Consider the following 21,349-nt stretch of genomic DNA (forward strand, 5'->3'; position numbering starts at 1 on the left):
ATATACGTGATTTTGCATTTTCGAGTAGAGGGGGCCACGCACTGCCCTACCCGCTCCGCCACTGGTGGCTACGGCTGTCGATCACCGGGTCCCGGCCAGAGATTCCGCGCCAGCACCCGGCGCTCGCTGAAGATCACTAACAGAAGAGAGGTCTGTATGTAAACATAGTAGAGCAATACAAAGCAGCATGCTTACACAGTAAATCACACACAGCACTCATAGTAAAACAGCACACAGTTAACCCTTTAATCGCCCCAGATGTTAACCCCTTCCTGCTCAGTGTCATTGGTACAATGTCAGTGCTTTTTGTAGCATTGATCACTGTATTAGTGTCACTGGGGATGTCAGTGGCAGTTAGTCAGTAGCAGTTAGTGTCAGAATAACCGCCGCAGTCCCGCTATAAGTCCCTGATTGCCACCATTACTAGTATAAAACAAAAATTCCAGGATATATACCGCCATTTGTAGACGCTATAACTTTCATGTAAACTAATTAATTTACATGCATTGGGATTTTTTTTAAGCAAAGACAAGTAGCAGAATACATTTTGGCCTACATTTATAACGAAATTTGATTTTTAATTTTTTTTACAGGATATGTTTCATAGCAAAAAGTCAAAAATATTGTTTTTTATTTTCTCAAAACTGTTGGTCTTTTATTGCTTATAGTGCAAAAAATGTAAAACGCACAGGTATTTGATCATACCACCGAAAGAAAGCTCTATTTCATTTGGGTGCAGCATTGCAATTGTAACGCGAAAAAGTAACGCAGCGCGTATTGCAAAAATGACCTGGTCAGGGAGGGGGGGTAAATCCTCTGCAGGGCAAGTGGTTAATGGTATTGTTGCATACTGCCATCTGATGGTCATATGTGGACCCACAGGGTAGAATGTACAGCTGTGTATAATAAGCTTAGGTACTGTATCCTCTGCTAAGAAATCTATGCACTTGACAGACGCCATAAATGTTTGTTTAAAATAATAATATAATCTAGTCTAATATTCCAGCAGCTCAATTTAAAATAGAAGAATTCCATGTTATTGTAGCTGTACTCCAGGTGTGCAATAATTGTACATACCAAAAGCTTCACTGAAATTCATTAAGCATGAAAATGTTTACTGATTCAGTGATCTAGGGAGAATTTAGCATTGGTCATAGCCAGCAAAGCACTTACAATTTCATTAACATTCAAGCTTGCATTAATAATTGTTTTACTGTAACACTGAGGCTTTTACTTTCTGTAATAAAGATTATCTTTATTTTAGTTTGCAACAAAGAGGGAATCTTTACTGTGTTTAATTGGTGATAATTTGTAGATGATTTTCTTCTTCTAGAATCATAGCATCTTCAGATAATCACTCAGTGTGCATTATCGATGATTTGTAGACATGGGAGCTGGAAATCATTTAATAAATTTCATTTAAATACAGATAATGATCTACTGCAATTTGATTTCCAGCAGGGTTCCATTGAGGTTTAGGTCTTAGAAAACTGGTACAATTTGAAGGCACTGTATCTGAAATTAGCCTAAAAATTAATTTGTTTGCTATTAGTTAAAATTAGCAAAACTCCATGCAAAAAACTGCAATATGTATATGTTATCTGTTTTACCTGCCTAAAGATTTGTAATTCAGCCAGTCATGCAACAGGCACACCAGCCAGATTACACAGTCAAGTCTTGGCCCTCCCTGAAAACTAAACTGCAGGTAAAGTCCAGCTGGCTGGCTATTATCCCTGCATTGTAGTTGGAATAGACAAGACTGTGGGAGCACCTTAGAAATTGCATCTTATTCCTCTATCCCTTGGCAAAAACAACAACCAATGGGGGGTGGGGAATTTTCTTCTTGTGCTTTGAGCAGTACAACCTGATTCATGATGTCGCCGTCTGTGATTGGATAATTAAGGAGCAACAGCACAATAATGAAATCATTCCTGTCATTTCCCAATGACCCCATTGATCCTTTTAGCTACCTGTAAGAGGGTAACTCTTCCCAATGTCCACAGTGTTAGGAGCATTCTTCCCACTGACCATCACTTTAACCCCTTGGCGCCGGCACCTCCTGGCCCTTTAAGGGTTTCAGAAGCCAGGAGGCGGATGGGGTTTTAGGGTCATGTGACCATCGTGATTCACAAGAGGAGATCAGGACTTTCCCGTGAGTACCGGATATGTGTGCAGGGCGCGCGCATATGTTTTTTTTTAATTGCACGCAAATGTGCGGCCGCTTGGCGTCAAGGCCTAAACACCGAGAGGCCGCACATTTGCGTGCGCTTGGCTTAAAGAGGTTATTCTATCAAGAGATGTAGATTTAGTCATTTTTGGCAACAGTTCCCCGAGACCAGAAAGTTATTTCAGGGGTTCCTCTGTATTGAAAAGGTTGAGAAAGACTGATCTAAGGGCTATATAGTACCCCCTACCCATCTTAAAACAAAACGATTACCTAAAAAAATGATAAACCTACCTTACACCAGTGCTTCTAGCTGCTTCACCTACATGAGGGTGGCATCAATCAAAGTTCTTGCGAATCCCAAATCGCACAATAATGCAATCTTATACAAGTGACATCACCTTCACCTATATGAAGATGGAAGAAGGCAAGGTGAAATGTATTTTTTTTAATATTTTTTAAGCCTTATTAATTGGAGGCTTATATAGTCCTAAATTGCTTTGGATTGCAAGGCCTCCTAATTCCATTATATTTTTAAATATTTACTTTTAAGGTTTAGCTTTAAATAGAACTATCATCTCTGAATTGACAGATCTTCCTTGTTGAATCCCTCCCACTGTGAGCTGCAGTGTATGAGAGAAGAGCCGGTGAAGAATCTGGTTTATGCAGGGAATGTAAAGAAAGGTTTTTGTTTACTTTATGAGGCTTAAGCATCACATAGTAACTGGATTTGGTACTTGTTTAGACTGTCACACCAGAGCCTTTAGTTGTACTTTAAATAAACATTTTGGCAGATATCAAAGTCTACCATTAGTGAACAAAAAGTCAGTGAAAAAAATCATATATTTATTTTTAACTTCTTCCTGTATAGTTGCATGTACCTTTTTACATTAGTTTCCCATTTTCTGCTGTAGGCCAAGTGACTTTGAAGAGGTTGAAGAAAAGGGCAAAGCAGAAGTTGACACAAAATAATGGCTGTAGTCTCTACAGCTGAAACAGTTCCAAATTCCATGTCAGTATGGCAGAGATTTCTAGTCATCCTTATTCATCTGATCATGCAAGTTAAAGGAAACATGTCCTCGGGTAAATTTAGGGACTGATGTTGCCCATGTTAAAAAAATGCTAGTTTTCTGGCTATCTGGTGACTCCAGTGCTGCGTCAGTGACTGTTTTGCTTCCACAATCTAATCACTAAAAGTGTGGTCTTTATAACTGATAATGCTATGATGAGATAGTTTAACTTACAGTTTCAGTGGCTTGGCAGACAGTGACTTGATCCAAATGACATCTGGCAGATCGTAGAAAGCTTTAATCCAAAACTTGTGCAGATCATAACAGATGACCACCAGATAGGTCAAATAAATCATATTGTGTCTAGCTCCAGAAGAATACAGTACATGTGGAGAATAGAGGCTAAAGCACGGACCAATGACCACTAGTTTCAGAAACCTTTCCTGTGTCTCCTCCCCTGTGAGGAGAAAATGATACATTCAGTGGAATTCAATAAGGCAGTGATGACACTTTTATGGCGGTAGTCCCCTTTAGAATTACATGCACGTTTGACACCTTTTGAAAACTGCTGGCAGAAGGATGCCCGCTCTAGAGGTTTCGTTTCTGCTCTGTGCCCACCACTTATAGACTCCACAAGTCCAGCTAAGCTTCCCTACATGGACAAGTAAGAAAAGGATTTGGGTGAAACTCTCGATTAGGGAGAATGGAATAAAACTTGGTTAGCTACTGTACTTCAAAATGCTTGCGCAACATTCTATCTGAAGAAAATGCTTATAAATTAGTTTCACATTGGTATATTACTCCTGACCATATAGCCAAATTTGTTCCTAATGCTCCCTCAACCTGCTTTTGGGGCTGTAGAGAGCCAAGCAGCTTTCTCCATATTTGTTTTCCATATTTGGTGGTTCTGCCCTAAGGGTTCTTGCTTCTGAATAACATGCTCCGGTCAATCCTAAATATTAATCTTACCCGTAATTCATGGGAAGCACTATTGCACAGACCTATCTCGGACCTTTACAGAATTAAGTGGAAACTGGTGGGGTTTGTGTTCCTAGATGCTTAGCAAATGTTGGCCACTGCTTTGAAACAACCATCAATCAACTTGGCTGAGGTTAAACAGAGGCTTATGGGAACCATGATACCTGAGATACTCACTTCCTTACTTACTGATACCCATGCCAAATTCCTTAAGGTTTGAACCCTTGTGGTAAAACTATAATGGTCACTTAAACTTGAACCATTCCCTCCTTTCTGTATATTTGGAAGTATCAGTTTATATGAGTACTAGATATGTGCACACCAGAAATTTTTGTTTGGCTTCAGATGCAATAGTTCATTGAAGAATTTTGTTTTGTCATATTCGTTATGTTCAACTGATTTGTTTTATGAATTTGTTTGGTATCTTTAACATTAGTTTCATATATTCGTTGGTCCCAGTGGATTCTAAAAATGTAGCAGTTTTTCCAGAAGATTGCTATATATTCGATATATTATTGAAATGGATGGATTCAAATCTGAAGGATTTGATATTTTCAGATGCTAGTCCAACCCACCAATAGAAATGGCATGAGGTGATTGGACAATATTGACTGGCCTCTTGTGCATCCGAATCAATGAATGGAACGCAATTCGGATCCATTCTTTATCTGAATCTGAATTATTGAACAAGTTTAAAAATATAATTCATTTCCCCATGGGCCCAAACTACTATTGCATCATGTGACATCATCCGAATTAAATGAATAAAATAAATGTATTTGGCAGTGTCTATTCTGAGATTTGTATATATCCGAATCTCTGAAAATGAGATTTTTGTCCAAAAAGTGAATTATAACGAAATGAAATGCACATGTCCAATGAGCCCTGCTGTTTACCCGCGCCTCATGGGAACCCTGTCTACCCTTGCCCTCCTTTGCTCTCTGCCCCGTCTATCTCTAAAGATCCTTCATTCTGCGCTTACCTTTCCTTTTCCCCTCCTTTTCATATTCTTTTGTTTCTCTTTCCTCACACTATGTTAGCTCCTTAGCGCTGTGATCTTGCATAAACTCATATCTTTCTCCCATACAGGGACAATTATTGGCTTCATCAGCAAGGAATCCCTGTAGGATTTTATGTTCTATGTTCATTATATCTTTTACAATTACCAAATATCCTCTGGAGACATCTAGGTGTCTGTATTTTAGTACTTACGCTCTGTGTTCCTTACGCCGTCTTTCATTTGATATATTTGTGTACCTATGTCTTATATCAATGTATGCTATTTCAAAATTCAGTAAAACTTTTGTGAAACAGAATTACCTTTCCCTAATTTAGGTAAGCATTTCATCAGTCTTGGTAGTGTTACCGACACTCCAACGCTTCAAATGTAGTTCTAACTACAGTCACTTTAAAAACCCGCCACTGTGGCATTGACAGATTCCTAAAGAATTACCCAGTTTGCACATTAGGAAACTGGCGGTAATTAAACCAGCTCTGAGGTGGCATACAGAGTGCCAGTGCTTAGAGTGGGGCATGTGTGTGCTAGGAAGCTGTCATGTATATGACCGTTTTCTGCCAAAGGCTTTACACCCACTCCATTCAGCTGTGGGCCATGACATTTCCTGACTTAAAGTTGAAGGTAAACAAAGCCCATATTTGGCAAATGATTTAAGTCACTGGGTAGTTGGAGTTGCCGACTGAATAGTGGCTATGGATCTGTTCAGTGCTTAGTGCTTGGAAGTACATTAACTAGGTGCAGCAGCTTGACAGGACTCTTCAACACTCTTTATGGATTCCCCCAATTGTTTCTTAGCAGAGGAAGAAGAGACCTAGAAAAGAAGCTGGTTAAAAAAAAACAATTAAATGTAACATAATAATAAAAAAATAGTTATATAATGGTTTTATCTAGGTTACCCTTGGTGTCAGTGCCAGCTCCAGTGTATTTTAGATAGGATAAATAAAGGTTTGTGTTTACTGTTATCATCATCAGTGCCAGTGTCTGTGTTTTAGGTAGATATAAAACAAAATGGAAAAAAAAGCAAAATGTGCATTATTATTTCTGGGCCCTACCACAGGTAGCAACAATTTCTACACATGCATGTGGTATCCCAATGGATGTCAGGAGGAAGTGAATTTATTTGATTTCTATTTTTTTTTTATTAGTGCTATGTCATGTTAAAGCAGAACTTCACCCTCTCAGTCAACACTGACTATTTTTAATCCTTGTGCTGCTAGCATTGGTTAATAGACAGGAAAGTGTATAGCATTTACTTATTTTAAACTTTATTTTACATTTATTCAGTTACTTCCAGGTTTCCATGCCTTGGCAAATGATGGCATACATCTCAGGAATCTTCATGAGGCGAGGAGGGGTTTTCTTAGCTAAGCACACCCTCCTATCTATCGCTGCAAGTAACGGATGGGTGAGAGCCTCTGTGCATTGAGGAATTGACACGCCAGTGGGTTTTGAGAATCTATGTTGCTATGAAAAGGGGATACCAGCTGATTTGAATGCCTAAGTTAAGGCGATAATTTCCCCACTATGTTGCATGTTGCTCAAGTGACAGCATCTGCTACTAACCAACTTTCTGTTCATCCTCGGCATCTGCTTTAATTTGTCTGGTCAGTGCAACGCTGATAGTTCAAGTTGGGGACTTACTTGTGTTTGTATGTTGAGGGACCACATCTGGATAAAGAACACTAATGTTGAACTATCCTATGGAGTAATCCATGCCATATCCCCTCTGTCTATATATCAGTGTATGCTCTTTAAGTCTACATTGACCTTTACAGTCTAAGCCATTTTGGCATTGCATAGTACACTGATCATTATCCCAACTGACCAACCACCAATCTTTAAGGAGTTATGGCGTTAGATTATCCTGATACTGCATTTTTTGGCTCTTTTTTTACTTCTTTTTGCTTTCAGTTTACAAAGGGGTGATATTAAGCACTACCAAAACTCATTTGAGGTGTAACTACCAAAGCCCAGTTGGCTCTAGAGTGGGTTTAGTTACACATATTCTGAACTGAAAGCAATTTGTGCTGATTTAACAGTCTGGTTTGAATTGTATGCATGTTGGTGTGGTTGAGCATGTGACAGTCCGGGCTCATGGGAGGTTTTGCAGTGACCACATTGTCAGTCCTTATTTTAAAGTGGTTTTGGAGATATTCAGCAGTACTCATCTATTAAGGGGGACTTAATATGTGATCTGTATTTAATAAAGTTTTTTCAAATTTTTCACATGAAGTCGCAGATGGTTTCCTTTTTTGAGTCTACTTTTTCTAGGATGGCGCCCCTTTGGTGCCACCTGTATAATCTTTTGGTAAAGATGGCCACAGCCAGAAATGTTAGGGGGTGTTTTTCAGCGTGGTTGCTCAGCAAAAATAAGCACAGAGACCTGGATGGATGGGTAAGTTTGCAATGAGGGCCAGCTCACACTACATGCATTTCAGTGTCCTTTTTTTCTGCATCTAAAACACACAGAAAGTAGGTTATATGGTTGTCAATGTCATAGTTTACATCAGTGCTTGCAGTTTCAGTGCGTTCCAGATGCAGAAAAAAAAGTAGAACAGGCTGCATTTTTCCTACACAGTGCTGTACTGGAACGTGGTAAATGCATCAAAAATGCGCCAGAATGCTCCAAAACCGTGCTTGACACACGTCCCTATTTAAACTGAAGAAAAAGAGAGGGGAAAAAAAGAACTGGAATGCATCAAAAACGCACAGGAACGCGTCAAAAACGTGCATGCTGAAACACATCCGGAATGCATCTGGACTGCGTTTTTGTAGTATGAACCGGCCCTGAATGTTAAAAATGAATTAAACTGTGTTTTCAGTTTGTGGTACTCAAGTGCAGTGTAGTTCCACTTTCAACATGTGAAGAATTCTAAAGCTAAAATAAAAGAAAAAAGAGTTTTACTATTTTAAGCCAGTCTTCCTTTAATAATAATACAAATAAATAAATCAAGGGATATCCATTAACAAGCTCCAAAACTTTGGCAAGACAACGCCCCACATTTGTTCCATTTTTTTGCCCTGCACCAATCTTAGTAAATCAATGTCTTTCATTTGTTTACTTTTTTCTGTGACGATAACAGAATAATATAAAATCTTTCCACACTTCACTATTGTGTAACGCGAGTTTCTCTTTTGACCCCGTTCATATTTCTTTGTTGAACATCTCACTGTCAGCCTCCTAATTTGATTTGGTTCTGTGCAGCATTTATGACATAACCATTCATCTGCAAAACAATTTGTGCGCTGAAGTCTAAAATTAAAAAGACTGAGTATCCTTTAACCTCAGTGTTTCATTAAACGTTTGTGTTTCCGCATTAATAACCCATTGGTTTATTTGCTATTTTTATAATGTGTTTCATTTTCAAGTTAATTTAGCGGGGGCAGAGTCACCTTTACAACGCTATGAAACTCTCATTACTTGCAGTGGCATCCTCTTCTATTTACAGTTTGGTAAGAAAGCAGCAACTGTGAAAGCACCAATAATACAAACACACACACACACACTGAGGATGGGAAGGGGGGGGGGGGGGAGAGAGTGCTGTTCTGTTATGTAAGGTAGCTCCCACAGGGTACTCACAGGGAAAACTCAGAAGGAAACCAAATTAGAGCCTTTATGTTGCAGCATCCAAAGTGAAATACACCCTGAAGTCTGGTAAAATTCAAATAAATTCAAATTAATCATGTAGAAGGCAATTGTTCATTATACCGTGGACGCCACTGTGACTCGCCAGCAGCAATTAGATCAGGCCTGTAGAATTACATGGCAGACGTTTACTTTTGTGTTTAAAATCAAAACCCCTTATCATCCCGCTCATTCACCTTTGAACTCTGTTATGTACCTGAGGCTGTTCTGAACAAAGCATAAGGGAGGTCTAAAAAAAATCGAATTTATGTGAAATATTATGCTTGTAATATTGGTGCAGCAGAAGGCAGCTGCCTTGGATGTGTTAAAATAAAAATCATGTAAATTCATTTGTGCAGATTTAAAATGGATCTATCATTACAATTCACAGTAAACATGAATCTCTAGGACGCATCAGCCCCTTTATCTTGCCATGAATAAAAAAGCTGCTGCTGCTGGGATACCTCAAATGAACTAAATCCTTGACAGACTAGATCACATGGTCTCTAGAACATTATTTTACAGAATACAGAATCTATTGTTTTCAGACAGACCCCGTCTGATAGACCCATAGTAAAGAGAACCTGCAATGCTCAATATTGTACTACTAAGCAGATATTATAGCATTCATATGTAATATGTAAATATTACCCCTCCTTATCTAAAATTATAATTGTGAGCTGTATTTAATCATTTTCAATATTCAGGATTCATCAACTGATGTTTTATATTATTTTCATCAATTGCATTAAATGTGTATTTTAAATAAATTTAGTTCTCTGGTCTCCTCCTCCCATGCCCGCCTCCAGGATTTCTCTAGGGCATCACCCATCCTCTGGAACTCCCTTCCCCAAACCATCAGACTATCACCTACTCTCCTCTCATTTAGGTGCACCCTGAAAACCCACCTCTTCAGGTAAGCCTACCCCACCCCCTGCTAATTGCCGACCTCCTCCACTCTTCCTACCACTCCATCCCCCACAGCTATCTCCTCCTGTACCGCTATCCCCTCCCTCCTAGATTGTAAGCTCCAAGGAGCAGGACCCTTGAACCCCTCGTGTATCACATTGTATTGTTGTTGTTCTGTCACATGTTCCCTTTGTAATATACAGCGCTGAGCGAACTGTTGGCGCTTTATAAATACTGTATAATAATAATAATAATAAATAAACATCTAACTTCAGAGCATATACATTGCACTTTGCTTGCAACACATGCAGGGCTTTCTAATGACAAAGCCCAGCACTACTTTTATGAATTATGTCTTTCAGATCTGTTTCACACAGCATCTACTCTCTGAGACTGGCTTAGAGCTCCACCTGTTGGCTGCTTGTAAAACAAACAAACATGGATACAAACTGTTTATGAACATTTTATCAGACTAAAATATTTAAAAGCATTACATTCATAAATACTTATCATCCAGTTGATATAATAGGATGTTCATATGGGGCCCTTTTACCACTCTCTTGGTAAAGCCAAGTAAAACTACTCAGGGGGAGAACACTGGAATGATCCACTGATTAATGCTACTTTTCTTGATCGTTATACTTTTTTAACCACTTGAGCCCCAGAGGATTTACCCCCCTTAATGACCAGGCCTTTTTTTGCTGTTTGGCGCTGCACTAATTCAAATGATAATTGTGCGGTCATGCAATGCTGTACCCAAACGAAATTTACGTCCTTTTTTTCACACAAATAGAGCTTTCTTTTGGTGGTATTTGATCACCTGTGCGCTTTTTATTTTTTGCGCTATAAACAAAAAAACCACAAAATGTTTGAAAAAAACCCAATATTTTCTACTTTCAGCTATACAAAATATATCGTAAACTCAAAGTTAGTCATAAATTTAAGCCAAAATGTATTCTGCTACAGGTTTTTGGTAAAAAAAAATCCCAATAAGTGTATATTGATTGCTTTGTGTGAAAGTTATAGCGTCTACAAACTATGGTATAGATACTGTAATTTATGCCTTTTTTTGCTATACAGCGCTGCACTAATTCAAATGATAATTGCGCGGTCATGCAATGCTGTACCCAAACGAAATTTACGTCCTTTTTTTCACACAAATAGAGATTTCTTTTGGTGGTATTTGATCACCTGTGCACTTTTTATTTTTTGCGCTATAAACAAAAAAACCACAAAAATTTTGAAAAAAAACAATATTTTCTACTTTCAGCTATAAAAAATATATCGTAAACTCAAAGTTAGTCATAAATTTAAGCCAAAATGTATTCTGCTACGTGTTTTTGGTAAAAAAAATCCGTGCATTAGCGGGCAAACTGGTGCTATCTAGGAGGGGCGCTAACACTATCGGAAGTCACCAGTGACACTAATACAGTGATCAGTAAAAATCTGTTCACTGTAATCAATGACACTGGTGACAGGGCAGTGAAGGGGTTAACTGGGGGGGGGGAGGGTGGCGATCAAGGGGTTAAATGGGATTTCTGGTGCACTAGCGGGCAAACTGGCGCTATCTGGGAGGGGCGCTAACACTATCGGAAGTCGCCAGCGACACTGATACAGTGATCAGTAAAAATCTGTTCACTGATCAATGACACTGGTGACAGGGCAGTGAAGGGGTCAACTCAGGGGGGGGCGATCAAGGGGTTAGACAGGATTATTGGTGTATTAGCGGGCAATCTGGCGCTATCTGGGAGGGGCGCTAACACTATCGGAAGTCGCCAGCGACACTGATACAGTGATCAGTAAAAATCGGTTCACTGATCAGTGACACTGGTGACAGGGCAGTGAAGGGGTTAACTGGGGGGGAGATTAAGGGGTTAAATGGGATTACTGGTGTACTAGCGGGCAATCTGGCGCTATCTGGGAGGGGCGCTAACACTATCGGAAGTCGCCAGCGACACTGATACAGTGATCAGTAAAAATTGGTTCACTGATCAGTGACACTAGTGACAGGGCAGTGAAGGGGTTAACTGGGGGGGGCGATCAAGGGGTTAAACGGGATTACTGGTGTACTGGCGGGCAATCTGGCGCTATCTGGGAGGGGCGCTAACACTATCGGAAGTCGCCAGCGACACTGTTACAGTGATCAGTAAAAATCGGTTCACTGATCAGTGACAGTGGTGACAGGGCAGTGAAGGGGTTAACTGGGGGGGGGAGATTAAGGGGTTAAATGGGATTACTGGTGTACTGGCGGGCAAACTGGCGCTATCTGGAAGGGGCGCTAACTCTATCGGAAGTCGCCAGCGACACTGATACAGTGATCAATAAAAATTGGTTCACTGATCAGTGACACTGGTGACAGGGCAGTGAAGGGGTTAACTGGGGGGGGGGGGTCAAGGGGCTAAACGGGATTACTGGTGTACTGGCGGGCAAACTTGCGCTATCTGGGAGGGGCGCTAACTCTATCGGAAGTCGCCAGCGACACTGATACAGTGATCAGTAAAAATTAGTTCACTGATCAGTGACACTGGTGACAGGGCAGTGAAGGGGTTAACTGGGGGGGGGGGCGATCAAGGGGTTAAACGGGATTACTGGTGTACTGGCGGGCAAACTGGCGCTATCTGGGAGGGGAGCTAACTCTATCGGAAGTCGCCAGCGACACTGATACAGTGATCAGTAAAAATTGGTTCACTGATCAGTGACACTGGTGACAGGGCAGTGAAGGGGTTAACTGGAGGGGGGGGCGATCAAGGGGTTAAACGGGATTACTGGTGTACTGGCGGGCAATCTGGCGCTATCTGGGAGGGGCGCTAACTCTATCGGAAGTCGCCAGCGACACTGATCAGTAAAAATCGCTTCACTGATCAGTGACACTGGTGACAGGGCAGTGAAGGGTTAACTGGGGGGGGGGCGATCAGGGGGTTAAATGTGTCCTAGAGTGTTCTAACTGTAGTGTAGTGCTTGTGTACTCACTTTTTGGATGTCTTCTTCTCTGTCTGGAACGGAATGTGTCCAGGCAGAGAAGAATGACATCATATCCTGCCCTGTGTATTTGTCAACACAGGACAGGATAGGACAGGGACCGATCATGTGATTTCAGCCAGAAATCACTGGCTGAAATCTAATGATTGATCCCTCCTGGATCAAATCGTGTCACCCGCGGGTCGGCGGGAGCGCGCGCGCGCCCCCTGCCGGTGAAAGTGTCGGGAGCGCGGAACCCATTTTAAAACGTGGTTTTGCGCTCCACTGCCGCCCTGCACACGTATATACACAGTGGCAGGGCGGCAAGCGGTTAATATTTAGTCTCACCAAAGATTCATACAGAAGGTAGGCAGCACAGTGGCTAAATGGTTAGCACTTCTGCCTGGCAGTACTAGGTTCATTGGTTCAAATTCCAGCCACGGTACCACTTGCCTGGAGTTTGCATGTTCTCCCTGTGCCTGCGTGGGTTTCCTCCAGGTACTCCTGTTTCCTCCCACACTCCAAAGACATGCTGATAGGTTAATTATATCCTGTCTAAATTGTCCCTAGTATGTGTAGGTATGAATGTAAGTTAGGGACCTTAGATTGTACGCTCTTTGAGGTTTAGCGACTGATGTGAATGTACAATATGTATATGTAAATTGACAGCACTATACCTGAAATAAATAAGGCATGTGTTTTGGCTCAGTTTTAAGGATTGTTATCATGCTGTTACCCATGCAAAACCCATTAGACAAGCTTCTTTCTCAGTATTAATACATGCCAGTTTTTTATCTGTACTTTACTAGGTAATTGGCTACGTTTTATAATAATGCAATGGGTAGCTACTCAATTTAATTTCAGTTGCATACATTTTATTTTTTTAATTGCTTTATTTTTTTTTTTATATGTTGTCTTTTAGATCTATATATTCCTCGTGTTTACTGTAAATTAATTGTAGATTGTAATCTTTTTACAAAGTACCCCTCTTATCTGTATGTTCAAGGTGCTGTATTGGGAAAAACAACTAGATATCCAATGGTGGATTTGTAATCTGCCCATTCCTGCTCTCAGTACTTCAGTATTTGCCAGCGATGATGTCCATTACATTTCATGGTCAACTGGGAATTGAGCAGGAAAGGAAGGGCTGCAGGGTAAGCCAGGGGATGATTTTCCTTAATACAGCACTTTACAGATTGTGTTACACTTTGTAGGTGCCTGCACTGTCATGCCACCAGTACTTGCCCACGGATGGAATGGCTATAGATTTACTTTAAATGGGGGAAGTAAAATTATCGGCCTTGAAGCTAATGTACATTACCTGTCTTGAGTGATTAAAATAGAATTTCATGTTTATTTGACTTTAAATAGTTTGTTTAGGCCAAGCTGGCCCATTTCCATTATATTGCTATGTGCACTGTAATATACTGTAGTGTAGTAGCATTAGCTGCATACAGTAAGCAGCACTATGTTCCAGCAGAAGTATGGTCAGATTCCCATCTACTGCCATAATTAATATTGAAGGCAATTAAAAAAAATACAAACATGTTATACTCACCTGCTCTGTGCAGTGGGTTTGCACAGAGCAGCCCCAGTCCTGGCCCAAACAACCTGCCTAGTCCCCCTAGAGCAAGCAGTTTGCTATGGGGGCACCCAAGAAGGCTTGCTCCGGAGCTGTTGCTCTGCGTGTCCATTTACACACAGCGTCATGGCTCAGCCCCGCCCCCTTTGTCTCACTGGCCAATGGCTCCCACTTCTGTCTCAGCCAATGAGGAGGGAGAGTCTTGTGCATAGAATGCTTGAAGGTAAAAAACCTTGCATTTTAGAACGACTTTAAATATTTAAATAAAGTTGGTCTGATTGCTTCTCAGCCTTGTATCTTTTATCAATGAATACCGCTGATTGGCCGAGGCGGGCTTATGTTGTCACAATTTCACTGTTGGATTAGTTCCCTGCTCTAGTCCAAATGCAAAATAAATTAGGCACTTTATAAAAGCATTTATGGGTTGTATGTATAGGTTTTATATATGCAACAAATATAATGTTTGAACCATATATGCAGTGCATTTCTGTGCTTATATTGGCACTGTATATTTGCCTGAGCACATATTATTTTGGCTGTAGGCATGGCTGTTTTTTAGCAGGAAAGCGGGGAAACGCAGTGACAGCACCTCCAGTACTGAATTTAAGTAATGGCAAGGTGTGCTGGAAGGTCTATTGATGCTGGCTGCTGAGGAATCTATTGTCACTGGAGGTGATCCGTTTTTGCATGGTGGTCTATTGTTGCTGATGGGGGATTTATTGTTGCTGGAATTGATCTACTGTTGAGGGAGGGGTCTATTGTTGCTGGCTGTTGCTGGGAGATCTGTAGTTGCTGCTGGGGGTCTACTGTTGCTATGGTGGTATTTTGTTGCTTCTGGGGGTCTATTGCTGCTATGGTGGTATTTTGTTGCTTGGGGGGGGTCTATTGCTGCTGGTTGCAGAGCGTCTATTTTACTGATTTTCTTGTTATCATTAAAAAATGTAATATAAATTACATATCACCACAAAATGATACTTGGCTGTGTATTCTCTATAAGGAGTGGTACTGGGAGATGGGTAGGGGGTGGAACCAAGGGACTGTGCTCAAAGGTGGGTAGGGGGGCGGAAATAAGAAGTGATTCAGAAAAGGGGAGTTCCTGCACCTATTCTTTGAGAAAAAAGCCCTGGCTGTAGGCATTGAGCTTACATTGGTTGGACGTTGATTTTGTATTTATATTTGATAGCCTTAGATGGCTCCACACCTGTCTATTTAGTATGTTAAAAACCCATATAAACCAATTAGCATTTACTTTGCTGTAGTAAGACCAGTAAAAAAATATTATGATTGGTTGTTACTTAACTCACCATTCAGCACCTAAGAATACAAAATCCTTATTGAATAAAGGCAAATCCATTTTTGTTAGGTCTTTTCTCAATTCAACTTTTTTTGCTTTTTCTTCCCCCAAATTTTTCAGTTTCCATCAGTTTTTTTTCCATATAGAGTCAGTAATTTCCTTGGCCTTTATAAGTCAGCTGCTATGGTTCATCACTGACAACTGGACTGACAACTCATGGAGCCCCTGGGCAATAGGGGATCATGGGGCCCCCTACTGACCCCGGGCCCTCGGACAGTGCCCGAGTTTCCAAATGGTCAGTCTGCCCCTGTTCATCAGCACTCTTGCTGTAATAGAATGACCAGAGCAAAAAAACTAAAATCTGATTGGTTGCATTGCCAGCACCAAGCAGAACACAACTTGATGGATATTCTCTGGGTAATTGCACACCATTGCTCTCTGTGTTCAATAAAATCTGCAGTATCTGAGCTAACATTTTTACTTTTTTTTTTACGAACACACGCTGTTTTATATACTGTATACCTGGCATACATTTTGTATTGTATTTGCTTAATTCATTATTCATCTCCACTCAAGCCTGACAAAATGTTCATGTACATATCAATGTAACATGTTGTTAGAGGATTGTACCGATATATTTGCATAGGCGTACAAAGCAGAGGCATAGCTGTGAGCAGGATTGGCTTAGAAGCCAGAATTGCTTACTTCTACATGTCAGTGACACAAGATGATGAATGTGCAATTCAAGATTCTATAGAAAATATAATAGGATAAGCTGGGTAATGTAAATTACCATCTTCAACGATGTAAACAGAAGAATATATCCACACATTGTTTTATACTTATGTCAGTTAACAAAATGGGTTTTCATTCCTCAGCAAGTAAAAGGAACTCTTAGGGTACATTCACACTGGCTTACAAATCGCTGCTTCTACAGGAGTTGTGCGTTTTGCCTGTAGAAGCAGCTCAGTGTTATCCTATGGGGTTGATTTACTAAAGGCAAATAGGCTGTGCACTGAAAGTGCAGTTGCTCTAAATCTAAGGCGAACGTGCAAGGAAAAGAAAACACAGCATTTGTGCTTGCACAAGATTGGATGAAAGAAATCAGCAGAGCTTTACCTCATTTCAGAGCTTCCTTTCAGATATAAAGCAACTGCACTTGTAGTGCACAGTATATTTATCTTTAGTAAATCAACCCCATTGTGTCCTTGGTGTGAATCAAACTGCAAGGTAGCAGTGCTAAACAAAGGACTATGTATTTATCTGCCCTGAAACAATATGTCTTTGCATAATGCTTTGCAATGCAGTGGCCACTTTCTAGAACCTGTGTTTAACCTCTTGGCACCAGCGCCTCCCAGCCCTTTAAGAGTTTCAATCGTTTAGATCGAAATGGGAGATCAGGACCTTTCCGGGAGTAGCGGACATATGTGCTGGGAGCGTGCAGGGCGTGCGCTCTCAGCACATAGATATTTTTTAATTTCATGAAAATATGCGGCCGCTCAGCGTCAAGGCGTCAAGGCGTCAAGGCCCAGACGTCGAGAGGCCGCATATTTGCATGCAATCGGTGTCACGGGGTTAATACTGATTACAGTACAGTTGTAGAGACACAGTTTGGATTGTTATGTATTGCATTGATTTCGGGCAAGTTAGAGATGACCAGAATCATGGCCAGAGTAGTGAAATTGTTAATAAGTCAGCAATGGTTCAAACTACTTGCATACATGTACCTTTAAAATGTCAGTGTTTCAGAGATGGAATTTCGTTGTTTGACAATTTTTTTTTTTTTTAACAGGTTGTTTGATAAGTTAACAGGATTGAAACCCTTTCACAGATGAGCAAGAGATCCTCTAAGGTAAACAACGCAGTTCTGTATCTGCAATATTGTATCAATTTTGTAAAGCAGTTCACTCTCTGCAGTAACTGATTCCTTACATTGACGGTGCTAAGCACAGGAATCTCCATATGCTTTGTACAGAGTGCAGAGGTCTCCCTCATATTATTTTCTCTTCTGGCTGAATGTGTTTAGCCTATAGTGTTACACTATTTTCTCTATTGGTTGAATGTTCCTTAACTCTTCTGGTCAAATATTCTTAAAGCTTTTTTCTCCAGTGTTAGGGGATTCTATATTTGCCCTGTGAAAGATAACAAAGAGAAACTGACATCTGACACATATTACAAACATTACATATACTGTTTGACTGTTATGTGAATGCTGAGACATTCAGAAAGCATTTTTTTTTTAAAACTGACCCCTTTGTGTTCTATATGCTGTGTATCACATAGACCTGACCAAAATATTCATTATCTTAACAGTTTCTGTATAGTCTACAAGTAATTATCTGTCCCAAGATGTCCCTCTTTCTCAGGTTCTAAAGTTGTAAGGGATGTGTTTGAGGGCTGGATTATATCCAATAGGAGGCAAATTTGAGAAAAGAACCCCCGGTTTTATGGTACTTTTGAGGCATCAATACATATAGTTAAAAATATACAAAAATCTTTATTTTCCATCAAATATATAAAATTTCCTCACATGGAAAACATATATTAAAAGCTGTTTCGGAAGATCATATATATTGTTACATCACCATCATGAGATATTTGTTAACCACTTGCCATCCTGAGGATTTACCCCCCTTAATGACCAGGCCTCTGTTTGCTATTTGGTGCTGCACTATTTCGTCTGATAATTGCACGGTCATGCAATGCTGCACCCAAACAAAATTTACATCCTTTTTTCACACAAATAGAGCTTTCTTTTGGTGGTATTTGATCACCTGTACGCTTTTTATTTTTCGTGATATAAACAGAAAAAGACCGAAAATTTTGCAGAAAAACTATATATTTTTTTCAGCTATAAAAAATATATAGTAAACTCAACGTTAGTCATAAATTTAGGCCAAAATGTATTCTGCTTATTGGTAAAAAAAATCCCAATAAGTGTATATTGATTGCTTTGTGTGAAAGTTATAGCGTCTACAAACTATGGTATAGATACTGCAATTTACACAATTTTTTGCTATACAGCTGTGCGCTAGTTTAACTGACAATTGCGCGGTCATGCAATACGATATATAAATGAAATTTACGTCCATTTTTTCACACAAATAGAGCTTTCATTTGTTTGTATTAGATCACCTGTGCGCTTTTTATTTTTGGCGCTATAAACAAAAAAAGACTGAAAATTTACAAAAATATAAAATATATATATAATATATAAAAAATATCCAAAAAACTAAAATTTTGTCATAAATTTAGGCCAAAATGTATTCTGCTACATGTTTTTGGTTAGAAAAATCCCAATAAGTGTATATTGATTGCTTTGTCTGAAAGTTATAGCATCTACAAACTATGGTATAGATAATGGAATTTACACAGCTTTTACTTTCTGACTGCCTATCACATTTCTTGAGGTGCTAAAATACCAGGGCAGTATAAACACCCCCAAATGACCTCTTTTTGGAAAGTAGATACCCTAAGCTATCTGCTGAGGGGCATATTGAGTCCATGGAAGATTTATTTTTTCCACACGTTTTTGGAAAATGACAAAAACATTTTTTTTTTTACACAAAGTTGTCATTTCAATTATATATTGCTCACAAAAGCCATGGGTATATGTGGAATTACACCCCAAAATACATTCTGCTACTTCTACTGAGTATGGGGATACCACATGTGTGATCTGTAGGCATCATCCCGGTATAACCATTCAAAGTCCAGTGATGTACCAGTACATCGCTGGTCCTTGTTGGGTATATATGCTATGTTCTTTTTTTTTCATGCAGCCTGTGGTCTGAATGAAAAAAAGAGAAGAGATCTCTGCCAGAAAAAGTGTGTGGTATGCCCACCATTAGAATATGCCACCCTGCATCCACCCACTTCTAATGGTGAGCACACTTTAGGATGCACGGTGCCACATGCGCTAATTCCAAGATAGTACAAATGTCTAAATAGTGGCAAACTTGGATAAAGGATAAAGGATGACACCAAATCCCAAACTATCTCGCCACTGCTCCCCATGTAGTCTGGGCATCCAGGGGGCTCTTTTCCCTCATAAATACAAAACTTAGATGTATAGCCTGTTGCCCTCTCACAGGTCTTATATATCTTGATCCCATATCTGGCACATTTGCTGGGGAGAAATTGTTTGAATGCAAATCGGCCAGAAAAATTAATGAGGGACTCATCAATGCAGATATTTTACTAGGGAGTATAGACATCTGCAAATTTTTGGTTAAGGTGATTTACGAGGGGCCAAATTTTGTGGAGCCAATCAAATTCAGGGTCACCCCGAGGACAACAGAGTGTATTGTCCTGGAAATGAAGAAAACACATTATACTCTCATATCTATGCCTAGCCATGGCAGCAGAGAACATGGGCATATGATGAATCGGGTCTGTGGACCAATACAACTCATTTTTTTTAGTAATGCCCATGTTGAGGGTTAGGCCCAAAAAAAATTTAAATTCAGAAACGGTAATGGGTTTCCATGCCGATGGTCTGGCAAGGTTTGAATTTGGGTTGGCGGCGATAAATTGTTGTGCATATAAATAGTTTTGATCCACAATCAATGCATACAGATCTTCTGTGAAATACAGCTCCAAAAAATCAAGGGGAGTATTTAAATTTGATGTTTCCACCTGAATTCTGGGTTGAGCAGTGAATGGGGGAAGTACGGGTGCTGCAGAATTTGTGGGCTGCCAATAGGGATTTGCAAGCACATCCGGAAGGATACTAGGGGCTCTTTGAGAATGTGTGCAAATTCTTGGTGGCAGTGGGACAATACTTGTGTTCGCCACCGCACCAGGTTGTACTGCACTTATGGGACTCATCAAAATTTACCGGCATGTGCTAGCAGAGATCAGGCATGATTCTGCGAACACTGCAGTTTTGTGTGCAAGTGACAGTGACCTACTGACACTGCACTTGCAGGGTCAAGGGGCATAAGTGTAGGGGCTAAACGCAGGTGCCGGGGCTGCATTTTTGGGGACACTATACTAAGGTGAACACTGGTATAGTGCTGATCTGATCTATACTAGCAATGGAGGTGTATTGTGTATGAGCGTGTTCCTGGCAATCAAAGGGGTTATATGTGTTCTGACGGGCAATCTGACGCTATCTGGGAGAGGCGTGAAAACCATATATGTGAGTTTGCGCACTGTGCAGCCCTGTAGCAGTATTTCTGCTATAGGGCAATCAGGATGCAGTTAAAAAAGCAGTTTATTTTACGGTGCTGCATTACTTTAACTGTGGTCTATATAGATCTGATCGTTTCTCTTTCAACACTACATCATTCTCCCACATGTAGCGTTTAAGGAGAAATGATCAGAGCTCATACTGTGGAAACGCTACATCGATGATGTCATCTTGATTTGGGAGGGTGACTTAAATTCTCTAAACTCCTATATAGACCACCTTAATGTTAATGATAGGGGTATATCCCTTACTCATGAGGCAAGTGTGAGTGAATTGACATTTCTTGACCTTAAGATTACCATTCAGAAGGACACTATAGTTACTTCCACTTTTTTTAAATCCACCGACAGAAATAGTCTCATACCCAAAGGGAGTTGTCATCACCCCACGTGGCTCTCTTCCATGCCGAAGAGCCAATTTCTGCACTTGAGGCGTAATTGTACACATATGTTTTTTTGGAGCAGGCCAAATTTCTTAAATCTAGATTTATAGAAAAGGGATATAATGAGACTGATTTGGATAGAACTATATCTGAGGTAATGTTGAGGGATAGGAACTCATTACTAATAGAGAAACCCAAATTATCTGCTGAGTCTAGTTCTTTAAGTCTCTCATTC

General features: G+C 40.2%; 1 protein-coding gene across 1 annotated transcript in view; it reads left to right on the forward strand.

Moving 5' to 3' along the window:
- MTUS2 (microtubule associated scaffold protein 2) overlaps positions 1-21,349 on the forward strand; it is a 783,807-nt gene that overhangs the window by 121,851 nt on the left and 640,607 nt on the right. Inside the window, exon 2 of the mRNA XM_089685846.1 lies at positions 17,331-17,390. The gene's annotated coding sequence lies outside the window, so the exon portion shown is untranslated. The remainder of the gene's footprint in view (positions 1-17,330; positions 17,391-21,349) is intronic.

Source organism: Staurois parvus, unplaced genomic scaffold, assembly GCF_062004578.1.
Source record: "Staurois parvus isolate SC_StPar_1 unplaced genomic scaffold, SC_StPar_1.0 ptg000387l, whole genome shotgun sequence".
Lineage (NCBI taxonomy): Eukaryota > Metazoa > Chordata > Amphibia > Anura > Ranidae > Staurois > Staurois parvus.